The 18,332-nt window shown below is 37.2% G+C and overlaps 3 non-coding genes across 3 annotated transcripts; 1 reads left to right on the top strand and 2 right to left on the bottom strand.

The window, feature by feature from the left end:
• Positions 1 to 10,982: 10,982 nt before the first annotated feature.
• On the bottom strand, positions 10,983 to 11,068 carry TRNAR-UCU (transfer RNA arginine (anticodon UCU)). The gene is given in 2 exon segments: positions 10,983 to 11,018; positions 11,032 to 11,068. It is a non-coding gene; the product is annotated as a tRNA-Arg (tRNA).
• A 6,510-nt stretch (positions 11,069 to 17,578) lies between these two features.
• On the top strand, positions 17,579 to 17,651 carry TRNAM-CAU (transfer RNA methionine (anticodon CAU)). Its single transcript has one exon. It is a non-coding gene; the product is annotated as a tRNA-Met (tRNA).
• Positions 17,652 to 18,062: 411 nt separating this feature from the next.
• On the bottom strand, positions 18,063 to 18,134 carry TRNAE-UUC (transfer RNA glutamic acid (anticodon UUC)). The gene has a single exon. It is a non-coding gene; the product is annotated as a tRNA-Glu (tRNA).
• Between the last annotated feature and the right edge of the window lie 198 nt (positions 18,135 to 18,332).

Here is an 18,332-nt window from a genome sequence, read left to right as displayed (position 1 = left end):
GCTGCGGGTTCTCTCCTCCCCCTCTTGCTTTGCCATGGGGAGGGTTTGTGTTCCCCCCTCCCCCTGACACATGGGTCCAAGTTCATGTTCAAATGCTGGTGCATTTTTGTGTCATTGAATTTGATTTGGGGTATGTTATTAACCAATAAGAAATTTAATTAAATGAATAAACGTGACCTTTCCATATTTAGCTAAACTCTGGTGTCAGTGTGTTTATTTCAGGTAGCCATAATGGCAAGGTTGGTGTAACGGTTTGTTGTCAAGTGACAGTTTGAAGGTTAAGGGTATATGAAAATTAAATGGAGCCTCTAAGACCTTAAATAAGCATATGGAGTGACTATGACAGGAGCGGCATAAGGGATGGGCTCCTAGCTGGAATAGCTGGGGGAGAAGTGGGGTAGGAAGTTAGAGGAAGAATAGGGAGAGAGAGAGATAAAGGATAGAGGAGGGACTTGCAGAGATAGCAGGTAGAGTGGGAAAGAGGTATATAGGGACAGGAAAACAGGAAGTGCATCATTACTAACCTTTTTTGTTTCCCCCCCGCCCTCCCTAGATTCAGATGAGCAAGTAGAAGCAATTACCCAGAGAGGTCACAACAAGAGTTGCAAAACGAATTTGGCACGGTTATGAGCAGGATGTCAGCTACTTAGTTGGATCACAGTAAGACCGCCCATGCTAATAAAGGGGAATGAAAGAAGCTGCAGCTGGACGCTAGTAGGTGACTCGAGTGGTCTACGCTAGCTTACGGCGATAAGATAAACACGCAGCTATAGAGATGCCATAAATCTGAGATAAAATGTTGAAGGCTTTTTGCGGTGAAATTGGGATCTGGTACGTAGGCGGAGCATACAAGGGGTGGAGGGGATCCTGTAGCATACCGACCCTAAGTCATGATTTGGTGTTCTAGATAATGGTTGGCCTAAGCTGCAGGTTCTCTCCTCCCCCTCTTGTTCTGCCACGGGGGGGGGGGGGGTTGTGGTCCCCCCTCCCCTGACACGTGGGTCCAAGTTCATGTTCAAATGCTGGTGCATTTTTGTGTCGTTGAATTTGATTTGGTGTATGTTATTACCCAATAAGAAATATAATTGAATGAATAAACGTGACCTTTCCATATTAGCTAATGGTTGGCCTATGCTGCAGGTTCTCTCCTCCCCCTCTTGCTCTGCCATGGGGGGGGGGTTGTGGTCCCCCCTCCCCTGACACGTGGGTCCAAGTTCATGTTCCAATGCTGGTGCATTTTTGTGTCGTTGAATTTGATTTGGGGTATGTTATTACCCAATAAGAAATATAATTAAATGAATAAACGTGACCTTTCCATATTTAGCCAAACTCTGGTGTCAGTGTATTTATTTCAGGTAGCCATAATGGCAAGGTTGGTGTAATGGTTTGTTGTCAAGTGACAGTTTGAAGGTTAAGGGTATATGAAGGTTAAATGGAGCATCTAAGACCTTATTATTTATTTGTTACATGCTCTATTTGAAAGCACAACTCAGAAGAACAAACTGTGCCTCATACATGCTCATATTAAATAAATAGTTTTGTCTTACACTATTTAATATGAGCATGTATGAGGCACAGTTTGTTCTCCTGAGTTGTGCTTTTAAATAGAGCACGTAAGACTTGTGATCCGTAATAAAAGCTGCTGGGCATAGCAGCTTACAGGATCGTTAGGGTGAACGGTCTATGTTTTTGTTTTGTGCCTGCAATAAATCAACTCCCTCCCCTACATTTTGCCCTCATGCAGCACTTGGACAGTGTGTGAGTCAGAAGGATAAGCTGACAAACAGGAGCTGCAAGGTTAGAAGAGAGTCAGGAATGTCTTGGTTATTTAACACTTTGTAGGGCTGTATGCAGGGCTTTATACATACTCAGTCTTTTCCAGCCTTCCCTCTGTAATTTTATCTCTCTGCTCTGACCAACTAACCCCTCTCACCTTTCCCCCTTCCTGGTGATTAATGTGGCCACTGGCAAGTGTTTCTTGAGCTGTAAAGTGCAAGCCTGTCCCATTATATCTTTTAGCTTAAGAGGTCTGTTTTCTCATTTTTTTGTTGTTAAACTGGCAGATATCACTATGTTGAAGTAAACTTTTTATTGTATTGAATTAAATGCTAGTATGTGGGTGTATAATATTATAGACCTATACCTGGTTCCTAGATGTACTACATCAAATGATATATACAGTACTGTGTATGTGTGTGTTCTTAAAATAAACTTTATATAACAAACAACATAAAAATGTCAAGGATAAGAAGTAGAAGTTTGTAGTGTCTACCATTTATTTATTTAATGGGTGGGGCCTAGATCTATACCTGGTTCCTAGATGTACTACATCAAATGATATATACAGTACTGTGTATGTGTGTGTTCTTAAAATAAACTTTATATAACAAAAAACATAAAAATGTCAAGGATAAGAAGTAGAAGTTTGTAGTGGCTACCATTTATTTATTTAATGGGTGGGGCCATCTGGGGGACATGGCTTTATTTAAAGGGGTAGAGTCTAGCGCCCCACCATCTTTAAAATTCACCAGCCGCCACTGGTACAACATATATTCCTCAATAATATTATAACTAGTATTAGTAACCATGATTATAACTATACAGTAGCTATAATCAAAATCATGGACTCATACTTAAATTACAATAATACTAGTTACAGGTCACAGCTATTAGCGTTAGGAGCTGTGATATTAACCTCTTCTGGTACTGAGAGAAATGATGAACACTCAATATGTAGACATTTAACAGAGAATCAAATTAATAAAACATAAATGTTGCTTGTCAGATTCCTATAAATATGCTCAGTTAGAGTAATGAACCATTAATCTTGGTATAATTTGACACTCATGTGTCGGTTACTAGTGATTACTTAAGACTTTCTCACATATTAGTCCATATAAGACTGTAAAATAAGCTTTGTGTATCTATATTGTAGCCTAAATGTAGTGCTACTATATTGCACTGATGGGGCGGTAGAAAAACTGTTATTCTTATACAGAAGAGATACAAAGCATCTATGGAGTATCAATAAGTTTAACTAAATTGTTGCTATTGTGCAACAAATATAGTCGCTGATGGCTGTCAATAATATTTAATGCTTAATATTGAAAACCGTGCTTGCAACTATATAACAGCCATACATAAAGTGTTAGACTGTTGCATAAATTGCAATAGTTTTATTTGCTATTTATGGCTCTTAGCAATCTGAGCTATGATATTCTACTCGCTGAGTGCTGAGAGAAGTAATATGCGTTTGGTACACAAATAGTTAATATATAGTTTGGTTTAGTATCGCAAAGCGGGTACTCATCAAGATGCTATTAATGTTTGTCAGTTTGAACAATAAACTGTTGGTTTAGGTATGTTTAACATTCTTTAGCAAGTGAATGATAATTAAAGCAGCCATTCTTAGACGCTAATACGTATACTCTTGTGCTGAGAAAAATTTCGTTTGGTAGGCAAATAGTTAATATAAAGTCAGGTTTAGTATGGCAAAGCTGCTACTCATCAAGATGCTAATAATATGTTCGGTTTAAACGATAAACCGTTGGTTTAGGTATGTTTAACACTCTTTTGCAAGTGAATGGTAATTAAAGCAGCGGTTCTCAGACGCTAATACGTATACACTTGTGCCAGATATTGACTGTAATTACTCACTCTTTAGTTTATCTGTGATAACAAAAATTATACCATTCCACTCGTCCTTTAATAGAAGATACAATTAGCCTGTATAATGAAATGTGTAAAGTGCTATGTTCGGATCATTGTAGTGAGGCCAGTTCTCAATACAGTTAGAGGTAAAGGTTTTTACTCATTATATATAGTCACAGTGGGTTAATATTAGTATCGAGTATAAAGCACACTAGAGCTCTAATAGTGCCACATTTTTACGATTAACCATAAGTAGAGTAATACACTAAAGTAAAGTTCAAGTAGCCTAAGGCTTTCTAAAAACACAGGAGCTCCTAGGACTCCTCACCAATGCCCTAGCGTCCCTAACATGTTTCTCCGGAAGTCAGATTTTTCAAAGGGTGAATGCGCCACTCTATAATTGGCTATTTAAGGCTATTTTCATCATGCCCCCAATAGGCGTGTTAATGTCTGACAGCCAATCCGACTAGAATCTATTCTATCTTGCCCTATAGGGGCAGACCAGTCGTTACTGGGTTATTAACTGTTCAGTATCTGACTTCTAATAATAATAAGTACAACAACAATATGATTAAGAGCCGATCATATTATCAGTTATTCAAAATGCTTCTTGGATTGTGTGTGAAGTGATACATAACGCAACAAGAGAGTGTGTACCTAATATGAAATATTAGATTTTTCGAGTTTGACCTGATACTCGTTGTAAGGGCATGTATAAACATTGACATCCTTTATTAAATTCCCCACACGTTAATCTTGGGGTTAAGCTTTCTTATTTGTATTGGATTTACATATACATATATGTATGTAAAATGATGACAGGAATTATATTAACCATTGATATTTGCCAGGATATTCCTTTGATAATTGGCATCAATAAGTAGTGGGCAATGTATGTACATGTAAATTGCCATAGCATGTCATATACATGAAAATACTCTTTTGTTTAATGTACATATATGTATATGGAAGGATATCAGGGTATATATTTACCTTTCAGATGATTGTTACGGTACTGCAGTGATTGCTGACATGATTACCTAGTGACCAGTGTATATAAAAAATATCAAATTGTGCATTAATGAAAATAAGGCTTATACCAAGAGATGGTGATTCAGTGTTCATGCTAATGGTTTTAAGGTGCCTGCTTATTGGGGTGACCTACTTAAAGGTGTGAATGTATGCCAGATAACTGTAATGAGGTTACACATTAAATAAATTAAAGTGACCACGTGATAATGAGGTAAAATAAACCTCTAATGGTTAGCCTTATGTGGCAAAATGCATGTGTGGTTTAATTTAATCGGCAATGTGCATTTACATAGAAGTGGATCTGTGACAATCGTATACGTGAACTAACCATGAAAAGATTAGAAAATTGTGTAAGTGAAGGGGTGAATTAATATTAATAATAAATAAAAATCTCTAATCTGTTAGTTTAATTAATGATACAGATTAAAAATATCTAGTGTGTTATACTGTTAAATATTGATTAACTGTAGGTTATGCTGATTAATTCAGCCATTGCCTCTAATAATATGTTACATATTCTATATCCTTGGACTCATAGTTCTTATCTAGCATCTATTACTGATCTTGGTTAATTATAACTTAGCATTTTCTACAATATGGGCTTTTGTATTTGGACAACAATTTTGTGTTTTCAATTGGTAGGCAATTAGGAGAGAACTCCACCCTAAGTTTCTAGGATCTATTTAAAGGGTTCTCTTTTAGCTCTGCTAATATAGCTCTGTGGATCTCACTAAAATAAGGATCTCATCTATATTAAGGATTGCATTAAGTGCAAGAGTTATTTCAGGAGTTATTCAGAGTTAGTCAGTGAGGAGGTTAAATATTGTAGTTATTTGATAGAGTATCTACATATTTATTTAAACATGTCTCAGATTCAGTGCAATGGATGCCTTTCCCTGTTTGATCGTGCAGTATTCTGGAGATTCAGAGGCTGCCCAGTGTATAAGCAGTTTTCTCTCGTATGGAAAGAAATAGCTTATCTTAAAGATACAATAAATAACATGTCTGTTTGCTCAAAACAGCCTCCTAAGGAAGCTGCACCTCTACCCCAGAGACCAAGAAAAAAGAGATGGACAACTGTTGGCACAGGAAGGGTAAGAACAGTAGAACAAAGGCATACTTCTAATCCCCTGCCTTTGAAAAACTCTTATGCTGCTATTACTGCTGGCATCTGTGAAGAACAACTGCTAGTACTTCTGACAGTGTAACAGGGAGGTCTGAGTTTCTGGTGTCTGAATCTGCAAACAAGAAATCCAAGGTAAGATCTGCAAATGTAAATTTCTGTAAGACTTTGTTAATAGGCGACTATTTTATGAAATGTACAGATAGATGATGATAAAGGAGATTTGAGAGAGGTTAGATGTCTTCCAGGTTCTACTGCTCACAGAGATTTAAATCGTATTTCAAGAATTGTTAAGGTAGCTAGAAAAGACAGTGAGTTAGATGTTATTGTTCACCTAGGTACAAATGATCTGGCTAGAAATGATGTTGTTGCTGTGCAAAAGGAGTTTTTTAAACTAGGAAGTTGTTTAGATCATGTGGCTGCATCTGTGTCATTTTCTGATGTTTTACCTGTGTATGGACAGGAAGAAGGAAGAATGCAGCGTATTATAGAATTTAACTCTTGGTTAGAGAGGTGGTGCAGGGAGAGAAGATATGGTTTTGTTAGCCATCAAAGCCCTGTTTGGCTTGATAGCAGCTTGTATAAGAAGGATGGTTTGCATCTGGATATTAAAGGGACAGGAGTATTGAGTAAAGAATTTAAAGACTTTATTAGTAGCATTTTAAACTAATGAAGGGGGACAGAGTTAATATACCCATCTGTCCCTCAGGGCATGTCAAGACAGTCAACCAAATTTTAGATTCTTGTTTATTTAAGAAAACCCCCCATTACTTTTAGGAATAAGACTTTGAATAATGTAGGCAGGGGTTGTATTGACCATGCAAAAGGATTTGAGAATTCTAGAAATATTCTACATGCAAAGTGCACTAATGCTCGCAGTTTAGTAAGTAAATTACCTGCACTTACTGCAATAATTATTCAAGATAAATTGGATTTAGTAGCTATAACAGAGACATGGTACAATGACTCTCACAACTGGCAAACAGTCATACCTGGTTACATCTTGTTTAAAAAAATAGAGTAGGAAAAAAGGGGGCAGAGTTGCTCTGTACGTGAAAGACAATATTAAAGTAACTGAAATTGTAGAAAAAAATGACAATGTAGAAAGTGTTTGGGTAACTATAGAAACTGAAGGGAAACAGGTGTTTAGAATAGGAGTAGTATATAGACCACCATTACAGGATGAAGCATCAGACAATTTATTAATTGATGAAACAGCCAAAATTACAATGAAGGGCAATGTTATTGTAGTGGGGGACTTTAATATGCCTGATGTAGACTGGGAAGTACCTGTTGCCAAATCAACTAGAAGTAAATATATCCTGGAATCTTTACAAGGGGAATCTCTTGAGCAACTAGTAAAAGAACCAACACGTAAAGGAACTATATTAGATTTAGTACTTACAAACAGTGATATAGTATCTGAGGTGTCTGTGGGTGAGAACTTAGGCTCTAGTGATCATCAGTCTGTATGGTTTAATATTCAGGCAAAGGTACTGAGCAACCATAGTTAAACAAAAGTATTAGACTTTAGATCTACTGATTTTTCTTACATGGGCAGATACCTAGATGAATCCCTAAAAGGGATGGCACAGATTACAGGAGTACAAGAACAGTGGGAATATTTTAAAAATGCTATTCTAGATGCAACTAAACACTGTATTAGGCTTGTTTGTAAAACTAAAAGAAAAAGAAAACCAATATGGTTTTCAAGAGAAGTGCACATGCAGTTAAGACAAAAAAGACAGTATAAAAAATTCAAACTCACTGGCTCAGAAGAGGATAAAGAAAAATGGAGAACCCATCAAAAGATGACAAAGCAGTTAATCAGAAAGGCTAAAGCTGATACAGAAGAGAAAATAGCACAATAGCACAATCTGTGCAATGGTGACAAAACCTTCTTTAGATATATCAGTGAAAAGAGAAAAACTAACAGAGGGATAGTTAGACTCAAGAATGAGGATAGAGTAGTGGAAGAAGATAAACAAATATCAAACTGTTTAAATGATTACTTTTGTTCAGTCTTTACAACAGATGGTAAAGATAGTGAGATGCTATTAAGGGATGTTACTGTAAATAATGTGAGTAGTGCTTTTCTTTTTACAGAGGAAGAGGTTTCAAGGGCTTTATTAAAAATAAAAGTTAATAAGTCTGTGGGTCCAGATAATATTCATCCAAGGGTTCTAAGAGAACTTCGATCCGTAATAGCTACTCCATTAGCTGATTTATTGCCAATGTGGAAAATTGCCAATGTAGTCCCTCTTCATAAAAAGGGTAGTAGGGAAGATTCTGCTAACTATAGACCAGTCAGTTTTACCTCAATTGCAGGGAAACTAATGGAAACTCTTTTAAAGGAAAGACTTGTATCTTTCATTCAGACAAACAACTTAGAAGACAAAGGACAACATGGTTTCACTGCTGGAAGATCATGCCTGACTAATCTAATTGATTTCTTTGACCATGTAACTAAAATAATAGACCAGGGAGGAGCCATAGATGTTGCATATCTAGACTTTAGCAAAGCATTTGACACTGTCCCACACAACAAGTGATATTGGAAGTGGGCTTAAGGGGAAGGTTTGCTTGTTTGCTGATGATACAAAAATTTGTAACAGGGTAGATGTTCAGGAGGAGTTGATCAAATGAACTGTGATATTAATAAACTAGAGGACTGGTCAAAAAAATGGGATATGAAATTTAATATTATCAAGAGCAAAATTATGCATATAGGATCCAAAAACCCAAAGGCCAATTATAGTCTCAATGGTACATTACTGACTGTAATTAAAGAAGAAAGGGATTTGGGAATTATTATTTCAGATGATTTAAAATTTGGTACACAATGCCGCAGTGCAGCCAGCAAGGCCAGTCAAATGCTTGGTTGAATTGGAAGAGGTTTTAGTAGCAGAAATAGCAAGGTTCTTATGCCACTTTACAGATCATTAGTTAGACTAAATCTGGAATACTGTGTACAGTTCTGGAGACCATATCTTCAGAAAGATAAATAAACTAGAAGCTGTCCAAAGGAGGGCTACTAAAATGGTAGTACATGGTCTAAAATATAAAACGTACAAAGAAAGACTCTATGATCTAAATATGTATAGTTTAGAGGATAGAAGGGAAAGAGGTGACATGACAGAAACCTTCAAATATATGAAGGGACTTAATAAAATAGAAGCTGAAAGCATTTTTCACAAAAAAATAAATGCCAAAACAAGGGGTCACAATCTAAAGTTAGAGGGTAGCAGATTCTAGAGAAATTTAAGGAAGCATTTTTTTACAGAAAGGGTGGTGGGTTCATGGAATGAACTTCCATCTGAGGTGGTAAACACAAAGACTGTAAAGGAATTTAAAAATGCCTGGGACATGCATAAGGCTATACTAAAGAAAAAGTAACTTGTAATATGGGTAGACTTGATGGGCCTTTTTGGTTCTTATCTACCGTCAAATTCTATGTTTCTATGTTTCTATAATATGTCTCACCAATCCTTGTCCGAATAGCTCTAATTTATTGATTGCTGTTAAAGGAATGAGATAAAGTTGTTGTATTCATTTAGTCCAAAAGGTTGGACAGTATTTAGTAGGAAAATCCATCTACTCGCTGCTTGTAATAAAAGCTTTTCTAGATTCCCGCCTCATATACCCATTTTTACTTTCTGGATTCCATAACATTTGAACTTTGATTGTTTGGAATTATGTCTGTTGTAAAAATGACGAGCTACTGAAGTTAATGTTTGCCTGCTTTGAGATCTTTAGCAGCATTTTTTAATATTTCTCAGATGTTCTTGAAGTCTTATCCTTATCTTCCTTGTTGTCATGCCCACATAGGTTTTCTCACAGTTGCATTGTAAGTCATATATGACTCCCTCTGTATGACAGTTGATATATGAGTTGATTTTATGAATTTTTTGTAAGCGGTCGTGGATCTCGTATTTTTTGAGCATAAAACTGCAAGTGCTGCATGTTCCACATTTGAATGAGCCATGTTGGAATGCTCCTACTGTTTTAGATCAATCTAAATGGCTAGGGCTAATAAGATCTTTAAGATTCCGTGCTCTCCTGAAACCTGTTTGAACTTTCTCCCCTACAATTTGTGATATAATAGGGTCAGATCTGAGGATATGCCAATTATTTTGTAAGATGGTAACGATTTGTTGGCTGTTAGGATTATAGGTAGAAATAAACCTGATCAGCTCTTGTCTGGGTTTATTCTTTTTCTTTAGTAAATCTTGTCTTTTAGTGCGTTTCGCTCTAAATTCTGTTTTTTTAATTAGCCTACGGCTGTAACCTCTCGTTATTAATCTTTCAGTGAGTTCTTTAGCCCTAAGTTTGTAGTTTTGTTCTGAAGAGCAATTCTGTCTCATGCATAAAAACTCGCCCGTGGGTAGGGCCTTGATTGTGTTAAGGGCAAGCGCACTAGAGCTATGTAACAAGCTGTTAGTAGATGTCTTTTTCCTATAAACATCCATAATAAGTAAATCATCAGCTCATTTTTATATTTGGAGATTCAAAACATTGATGGTGTTTTGACTTGCTTCATAGGTCAATTTTATGTTGAGTGAGTTTGAATTCAAATGTAACATAAATTCATCCAATTCTGTCTTTGGTGCCCTTCCAAAGGAAGAGGATGTCATCAATATAACATTTCCAGAGTGGGATTTTAACTAGATATTTCGTATTCATGTCTGAGAATATATGTTTGTGCTCCCACCAGCCTAAGAACAGGTTGGCATAGGTGGGAGCACATGCTGTACCCATAACAGTGCCCCTGGTTTTTAAATAAAAACAGTTATTGAATGTGAATAAGTTGTAGTTGTAATACAAAATCATGATGTGAGGGATCTTCCTCGGAGCCCATTGATAAAAACCACTGTAACGCTTGTATTCCTAGATTGAGATTTATACATGTGTAGAAATATTCTACGTCTGCCGTAATATTTAGTTTCATAGGCTTTATATATAAATATCCATTAAAATATTTAACTGCATGCCATTTAAATTACATGAATTTTATAGAATTTAGTGCAAACATGCAAAGGGATTTTTTTCTATTGTGTAAAATAAGATAGGTTAGAATAATGCTATATTTTCGGGCCACATTTTTTATGACAAGAAATCCAAGGCTTTTAAAAAAACTATAAATATATTAAAATCTTTTTTTTTTACTTTAAACAGATGACTCTGGTGGGACTCGAACCCACAACCTTTGAATGTCTACAGTCAACTAGAAGTCTAAGGCACTATCCATTGTGCCACAGAGTCAGACTTTCACAAAGCTGAAAATTTTGTGGAACACAGTAATACACTTTCTATATTTTACATTTCATTAGCTTTATAACAAGTTATACCTTTTGTATAAAATAAAAACACATTTATGCCTTAATCACTTAGCAAGTATTAGAGTCCATCAGTCAAACTGTCCTTCTACAACTTTTTTTTACTAGTACTAATATAGCAAATATAAACAGACTTTTAGTACAAAAGATTGAAAAAAACATTTTAAAGACATAAATTTTATCGTCATTAAAATGTTTTTATTTCTTCTATAGAAAGTCTAATGCACTATCCATTGTGCCACAGAGCCAGACTTTCACAAAGCTGAAAATTTGTGAAACACAGTAATACACTTTCTATATTTTACATTTGATTAGCTTTATTACAAGTTATACCTTTTGTGTAACATAAAAACATATTTATGCCATAATCACTTAGCAAGTATTAGCAAATATAAACAGACTTTTAGTACAAAAGATTGAAAAAAACATTTTAAAGACATACATTTTATTGTCATTAAAATGTTTTTATTTCTTCTATAGAAATGTTCTATCACAAATTGTTTTAAAGCATTAATCAACAAATATAATTATACGATTACTTACATTGTTTTAAAATGTAACACAGGGAATTGCAATCCTTATTTTAAAAAGATGTGAAAAATATTTAAATAGTACATTTTAATGGATTAATCTACATTTTTAATTTTAATGAAATATATACAAATGTAATATTCTCTTTCCAATTTTTGTTACGTTCTTTAATAATTTCCTACATCCAGAAACCAAACTATTGGTTTGAAAAATGTTTATGTTGAAATTGAAATATTAAAGTTTCATTATGAAGAGAAGCTAAATAGTTTACATAGATATAGGATATTATTTATTTTCATAGGCTTTATATATAAATATCCCTAAAAATATTTAACTGCATACCATTTAAATTCCATTAATTTTATAGAATTTAGTGCAAACATGCAAAGTGATTTTTTTTCTATTGTGTAAATTAAGATAGGTTAGCATAATGCTATATTTGTATTTTCGGGCCACATTTTTTTAATGACAAGAAATCCAAGGCTTTTAGAAAGACTATAAATATATTCAAAGCTTTTTTTTTTTTACTTTAAAGGGACAGTCAACCCAAAAATTACTGTAACTTATTTAGATTAGTTAATTAATGATCTTTACAGTAAACTGTAGCCCAATTTTCATCTAAATAAACTTTGGCAGAAAATACACTTACTAGATCTCATCTGACCATTTTGAAATGGCCGCCTGACCCCTCCTTCTCTGATGTCTCCCAAAAGCTCCCACTAGTACAGGATCATTTCCTTTCATCCCTGCATGCTCCTGTGTCTCCCTTCATTCAGTTCAGTGAGATACACGCTGTTACACGCACAGGGCATCACTGAGATCATAAATTTCAAAAGGACGATTAAAAACAAAGAGTTAGCAGCACCACTGCCAGTACATAATCTCTGGGTTTTATTATTATTATAATTATTATACTTTATTTATTGAGCGCCATCATATTCCGCTGCCCTGTCCATGGATACAGTTCATTTAAATAAAACAATAATTTAAAACTTCTAAGAGTAAGAGACAGGACAGAATTTACAAACACATACAGGAGGAATTGAGGGCCCTATTCCCATGGGAACTTACAATCTTGAAGGGTAGGAGATTGAGAAACAGGAGATGTTAATGCAGAGTTAGATGAGGGAAATGTTAGGTAAGAGAAATATTATTGAGTTGGGTGGTAGGCTTCTCAGAACAGAAAAGTCTTCAGAGAGTATTTAAAGGAAGAAAGATTAGGGCAAAGCCTGACAGCACGATGGAGAGTGTTCCAGAGGGTAGGTGCTGCATGACAGAAGTCTTGCAGTCTAGCATGAGAGGAGGTGATAGTCGCAGATGCAAGGAGCAGGTCATAGTTGGATCTTAGTGGGCGGGCTGGAGTATACTTGTTGATTAGAGAGTATAGGTAGAGGGAAGCGGTGTTGGTGAGCGCTTTGTATGCAAGGGTGAGAATTTTGAATTTTATTCTGCTGTGTATGGGGAGCCAATGAAGGGACTCGCAGAGAGGTGCGGCAGATACAGAGCGACGGGAAAGGTGGATCAGCCTGGCAGAGGCATTTAGGATGGATTGAAGGGGGGAGAGGCGGGAAAGAGGAAGGCCAGAAAGTAGGTTATTGCAGTAGTCAAGTGGGGAAATAACAAGGGAGTGGATTATTTGTTTTGTAGTGTTAGCGCACAGAAAAAGTTGAATCTTGGAAATGTTGCGTAGATGGTTGCGGCAGGATGTAGAAAGCGATTGGATATGGTGGATGAAGGATAGATTTGAGTCAAGTGTAGCTCCGAGGCAGCGGACTTGGGGCGATGGTGAAATGGTGATGCCGTCAACAGGGATAGAGAAGTCACAAGTCGATGTAGAGCTTGAGGGGGGTTAAGAAGGAGCTCAGTCTTGGACATGTTAATCTTTAGGTGTTGAGAGGCCATCCAGGAAGAAATACCAGATAAGCAGTCGCTGACATGAGAAAGGACAGAGGGAGAGAGAGCAGGGGTGGAGAGGTAGATCTGGGTGTCATCAGCATAGAGGTGATTTTGGAAGCCATAACTGTTGATGAGTTTACCCAGTGAAGAAGTATAAATGGAGAAGAGTATAGGACCCAGAACAGATCTTTGAGGTACTCCAACAGACAGAGGCATTGGAGAGGAGGAGTCGCTGGCAAATGACACAGAAAAAGACCTGTGAGAAAGATAAGAGTGAATCCAGGAAAGAGCAGTGTCACAGAGGCCAAAAGAGCTAAGGGTCTTAGGAGGAGGGGGTGGTCAACTGTGTCGAAGGCAGCTGAGAGGTCAAGTAAGATGATTATGGAGTAGTGGCCAATATTTTTAGCAGAGAGAAGATCATTAGTAACCTTGGTAAGAGCAGTCTTAGTTGAGTGTTTGGGGCGGAATCCGGATTGCAGGGGATCAAGCAAGGAGTTGGCAGACAGGAAGTGGGTTAGGCAATTGTAAATTAGTTTTTCAATGAGTTTTGATGTTAGTGGAAGCAGTGAATTAGGGTCAAGGGAAGGGTTTTTTGAGTATGGGAGTGACTTTTGCATGTTTTAAAGAAGATGGGAATGAGCCGGTAGAAAGAGATAGGTTGAAGATGTGGGTAAGAGCAGGAGTGAGGGTGGAAGATAGGGAGCGTATTAGATGGGAAGGGATAGGGTTGAGCGGTCAAGAAGTGAGGCGTGAGGAAGATAGTAAGGAGGAAACTTCATTCTCAGTGGCTGGATGGAAGATGCAGAGGGTGGCAGAGGGAGTAACTGGGCCTGTTGATGTAATATTGCAGGTTGGTGTTGGGATGTTGCTCTTGATAGAATGTGTTTTGTTTAAAAAGTAGTTTGCCAGGTCTTGAACACTAAAGACAGATGAGGGGGATGAAGCAGGAGGGTAGAGGAGAGAGTTAAAGATGGAGAAGAGTCGTTTAGGGTTTGAGGAAAGAGTAGATATAAGAGAAGAGAAGTAGGTTTGCTTGGCTAAGTGAAGGGCAGAAGTATATGAACGAAGAATAAACTTATAGTGTATGAAGTCAGGTTCACAGTGAGTTTTCCTCCAGACATGCTCAGCAGTACGGGAGCATTTTTGCAAATAGCGTGTTTGCTGAGAGTGCCAGGGCTGCAACTGACGGCGTGATGTTTTGTGCAGCTGGGGAGGGGCAAGTGTGTCTAGTGCAGAGGAGAGAGTTTTGTTATAGTGGGTTTTTGCAAGATCAGGGCAGGTTAAAGTGGAAGTGTGAGGGAGGAGATCTTGAATATTTTTTGAAAATTGGAGCGGATCCACAGCATGTAGATTTCTACAGCTGTTGGGGTGGGATGGATGAGTGGGTTTAGCTGTTGCATTAATATTATAGGTGACCAGGTAATGGTCTGAAATGGGAAAAGGGCAACAGGTGAGATCAGATATAGAACAGAGGTAGTAAAATACCAGGTTGATGGAGTGTCCATCATGGTGGGTAGGGAATCGGGTGGATTGTGAGAGAGAGGATGTGAGTGAAAGAAGTTTAGAGGCAGCAGGGGCAGATGGGTTGTCAATGGGAATGTTGAAGTCCCCAACAATTGGGGTTGGTATATTTGTAGAGAGAAAGTGAGGAAGCCAGGTGGCAAAGTTGTCAAGGAAATGGAAGGTAGGTCCAGGAGGGCGATATATGACTGCCACTTTGAGGGAGAGGGGTGAGAACAGGTGAATATAGTGGACTTTAAAGGAAGAGAGAAGAGAGATGGGATTGGAGGTAGGTACTGATAAGTGCAGGAGGAGGAGAGCAGGATCCCAACACCACTGCCACGTTTATCACCTGACCTAGGGGTATGGCTAAAGTGAAGACCACCATGTGTGAGAGCAGCAGTGGAAACGGTGTCGGAAGGAGATAGCCATGTTTCGGTAATTGCTAAAAGGGTGAAAGCATTTGAAATAAACAGGTCATGAATGGTTGTAAGTTTGTTGCAGACAGAGCGAGAGTTCCATAGTGCGCAAGTGAAAGGATTGTGTGCGTATGGGATGCATTTGATGGAAATGAGGTTATGTGTGTTGCTTTTATTAAAGTTGCTAAAAGGAGTGCATGATTGGGTAATGATGGGAATTAGGGTGGGCCCAGGATTTAGAGAGATGTCACCTGATTATTATTATTATTATTATTATTATTATTATTATTATTATTATTATCATCAGGTATTTATAAATCACCAGCACATTATGCAGAGCTATACAAGTAATAGTAAAACATTACAAGAATGCATTACAAACACAAACAAACAGGTACAAATATTGGGGTACATTACAGTTGTAGGTGCAATAATGATTTATACAAAAGGAGAGGAATGCCCTAACCTTGAGCACAATCATTAGTAGTTCACTTTAAATACAAAGTGTCCTGCAGATAGAAAGGCTCTCAAGCTTACAATCTAAGGGAGAGGGAATGGACATGAAAGGTAAGGGAAATAAGTCTGATATAAGGCAGGGTAAACTGAGAGTGGGTGAAGTGTGTGTCAAGCAAATGAGGGTTGGGAGAGTGTAACAGAATATGGTAAAGTGTCAGTACAGAGGCTGTGAGTGTGAATTTTTGTCTCTAACCTGGTTTGTTAGCGACAGCTGCACCTAATTGCTGTTCGGAGGTGTTTATATATTAAGGTAAACACCAGGGTGAGAGGTGGAGGGAGGCTTGGGGGGCTTTTGCGTTCAAATTTTCATAGATATTGCTGAAGGTGTGATTTTGAAAGTTGCAGGTAAATTTTCAGAGATATTGCTGAAGGTGTTAGCTGTAACAAAGAGAGTGGTAGGTAAAACTTCCATTTGATAAAGTGAAGGAGTAGGGGGAGGTGTGTCTTTGAAAAGAGTAAAGGGGGCGGGGGTGGGAAGATTGGAATGTACAATAATAAAGGTTAAAACAAATTCCATATTAGACCAACAGATATAATGAAAATAAACAAAACACTCAATGTCTTGATTAGAGATATCAGTCTGAATTACTTTGAAAAGTTGCTTAGAAATTTTTAAAGATAACCTGATGCTAATAGCAGCAAGATGGAAAGTAAGAGTAGGTGAGAATGAGATTTATAGCAGTGGGGGCATTTCTGTGAGGTGGGGCAGTTTAGTGATTTTAAAATAGAAAGTAGTTTATGAGAGCTAAGGTATGGTGAATAAAGGAGAGAGGGGCCTATATAAACTGCATGTGGAGAAGGGTAAGTTATGTGCATGTGAGCATGCCTGTTGAATAGGCATGAGGCTGTTAAAAGGATAAGCATTTCTGTAATCATACCCCATTTTTTTTGTTTTGAATTTTAAAATTTTTGCTTGCCTCATATCTTCCTCAAATCTTGTTCAATTCTTGACTAATTCTTAGTACTGCCACTTAAAGATGTCACTTAGAGAGATGGCAGCTTAGAGATGTTGTTCTCTGCAAATGCTAAACCCAGCAAATGCTATCCCTAAAGATGAACTAAAATTTATAAGGCTTCTGCAGACAGCTGAATTAAATCAATTAACTGAGTGGAAACAGGGAGATGAGTGACACACAGGTGAGACAATTAAGAACTAAAACTAGATCAAAGGGATAGATGCACATAAATCAAAATTGGGTGGGGATTAGTCAATTAATTAAGCTAAACCAGGTGAAAACCAGGAATCCTAACCGCTAGACCATATGGGAAAAGATGGTGCAAGTTTCGGAGAGATCCATCATCCATAAGTAATTGTCAAAAAACACAAAAAAATTCAAAATCAAATTTGTCTGGATTGTTAACCTTAGATTGCAAATATTTGTTGCTTATATGCTCGTCTCTTGGTTTCACTATATCATGGTATTTGGACATGCTCCTCTGCAAGTGTTTGAAGCTGTAGGCTACTATTTATTTTCATTTACGGCAGCTTGGAGTTTAAAAATCATGAATTCTTTTAGTGAAGATCATGCACATTAAGGGTCACGAGACAACATTTCCCCGACACCTCCAGCTGGGCCTTGTTAGCGCAGTAGGTAGCGCGTCAGTCTCATAATCTGAAGGTCGTGAGTTCAAGCCTCACACAAGGCACTTTTCAAAATGATCTTTTGATACAAAACTTGAAAGGGGTGTGACATTTCAAAATCAGTTTGCTTTATTTGGATAGTAAAGTGTTTATTTTGAAATGTAAGCTACTCATTTTCACTTCAACATAGACCCAGGATAAAGAGAAACATTGAAAAATACAAGTTGAAATAAACCTTAGTGCCTGAAATAAACCTGTTCCCTCTAAAGCGGGACATGTTGATGGGCAATATAAATACAAACAGAATTCAGATTAAAGCAAGAGACAGAGTAACACATGAAGGTTGTTTACAATAACATAACTCGGCATTTCCATTTGATATTGGTCTAGTAATATTCATTGTTAATGGTAGACATATTGTACATTTACATTACTTTAGCATTAATTAATCTTGACTACAGAAAAATGAGCTTTGCTTCCCATACCGGGAGTCGAACCCGGGCCGCCTGGGTGAAAACCAGGAATCCTAACCGCTAGACCATATGGGAAAAGATGGTGCAAGTTTCGGAGAGATCCATCATCCATAAGTAATTGTCAAAAAAAACAAAAAAATTCAAAATCAAATTTGTCTGGATTGTTAACCTTAGATTGCAAATATTTGTTGCTTATATGCTCGTCTCTTGGTTTCACTATATCATGGTATTTGGACATGCTCCTCTGCAAGTGTTTGAAGCTGTAGGCTACCT

The sequence above is a fragment of the Bombina bombina genome, chromosome 4, assembly GCF_027579735.1.
Source record: "Bombina bombina isolate aBomBom1 chromosome 4, aBomBom1.pri, whole genome shotgun sequence".
Classification (NCBI taxonomy): domain Eukaryota; kingdom Metazoa; phylum Chordata; class Amphibia; order Anura; family Bombinatoridae; genus Bombina; species Bombina bombina.
The sequence above is the reverse complement of the archived record's forward strand: the minus strand, read 5'-3'. Positions and strand labels throughout refer to the sequence as shown.